The sequence below is a fragment of the Octodon degus genome, unplaced genomic scaffold, assembly GCF_000260255.1.
Source record: "Octodon degus isolate 3935 unplaced genomic scaffold, OctDeg1.0 scaffold00378, whole genome shotgun sequence".
NCBI classification, from domain to species: domain Eukaryota; kingdom Metazoa; phylum Chordata; class Mammalia; order Rodentia; family Octodontidae; genus Octodon; species Octodon degus.
The window spans coordinates 507,984-509,840 of NW_004524954.1; the positions used below are offsets into that span (position 1 = coordinate 507,984).

Consider the following 1,857-nt stretch of genomic DNA (forward strand, 5'->3'; position numbering starts at 1 on the left):
TGTACAGCAATTAACCTCTAAGAAGAATATATGCAGTGTATTATTTGTTGAAACTGTACTTCCGATTGGAATGGAAACTGTCTCATTGCTATCTGCTTATCAACAAAACTTTGAAAAAACAAAAAGATGAAAAGGTTTTTTATGTAACATCAACAAATGCAAGAATGTTCATATTATTTTATATAAATGTAATAAAAATATTACTGGGAATTAAAAAAAATAAAAAAAATAAACAATAGTGTTAAATTCAATGTTAAAAATGTATAACCAAAAACCTCTTACCAGACCTGTAGAATATTACCTGACATTTAAAACAATGTATTAATGTATTCCTCTTATCAGAGTAGGCTTCTAATCAGATATAGAAATACAGAAGTAATAATGTTACTTTAACCTTTTCTGTGTTCTAGATTTTAGTTTCTACAATTCATACTCAGAATTATTCAGATATTTTTAAGTTTTCTTGTTCATGTCTCAAAAAGACCTTTTCTCTTAAGAAATGTGATATATTTTCTTAGAATGAAAAATATATGGTATCTCCTGAGTTATACATATAACATATATACTCTTACAAACTTAAATTTCATAAATTTATTATATACCCATAATACATGCCCTTGTTACTCACATATTTCATTACATTTGTATATTTACGTTACCTCAGAAACTACTTTTAGCTTTAATAAAACTATGAACAAAAATTTCCCAAGTATTGGTAAAGAAGACCAAACAGTCATTATGAAAATATAAACTACCATAGCTGTTTTACTTCCATTTTATGTATTTACTTTCAACCAAGTAATTTCCTGTTCTTCAGAGACATGAATAGATTTTTATCTTTCTAATCTCAACACTGCTTCTTTCTCAGCTTGGTGTAGCAGTCAGTATGCTGCAGGGTTTCAGAACACATGTTCACTCCGCCACATCAACTGTAGCAGGAAAATCTGATAATGTTGGTATTCATCATTTTCAGTTATTTTAACTGCAGGACCACCTTATTAGTTGCTTCCAAGGAATTTATGAGATTCTGTAACTCTTCCTTATTCATCTCAACTGAATATGGCTTCACCTCACCATTTTCTTTTACATCTAGATGAAGACTTACAAGTGGCATTTGTAAAGTAGCAATCTTGTTACTGGAAAGTGCAATCTTTAGCTGCCAGTCAAAATCTTGTAGCTGTGCAGAGGAAATATTAAGTATTCCTCCTAACAGAACTTGCTTGATTTCATCTTTTTACTTTTCAAGCATTTCATGATATGTTCTTGATGAGATGAACTCAACTGATTCAACTGTTGAAGCGTCTCTTCATCTGAGAAATTTTTACCAACCACGGCTTTGAAAAACTTGGTAACATCTTCAAGAACATGCACCCATTCTGCTGAATCCCAAACACTGTCATAATCCTGGTACAGAGGATAAGCTCATCCACAAATGCCATCAATTATTTTGTGAAGAAGCTGCGCGCAAAGCTTGGGAGGCAGCTTCTGCAGCCGCCACAGCGCCGTACCCTCTCCTGGCTCCATCCCTGTGCACCGCCCCTACAAGGACTCTTAAGATACTCAAGTGATAACAGCAATCCAGTCCAAAAACTAAATTAAGAAGAGAAATTTTGAAAAGATTACAATAGCAGGCTGGCAAGATAGCTCAGCGGACAAAACACATGCTTTGGCAAGTGCAGGGATCAGGGTTCGATCGCCTGTCATGCATGCTGCACTTGCCATATCCCTGGCATGTGCTGAGCCTGAGACAGTGTCTGGGCGTGATGGCACATGCCTGTAATCCCAGAGCTGGGAAGGCTGAAAACAGGAGGATCATTACAAATCCGATCTGCACAGTAAGACCATGTACCAAATACA

The 1,857-nt window shown here is 35.1% G+C and overlaps 1 pseudogene; it reads right to left on the bottom strand.

Annotated features, from left to right (window-relative positions):
* Window positions 1-678: 678 nt before the first annotated feature.
* LOC101571216 lies at window positions 679-1,543 on the bottom strand (annotated as a pseudogene).
* Between the last annotated feature and the right edge of the window lie 314 nt (window positions 1,544-1,857).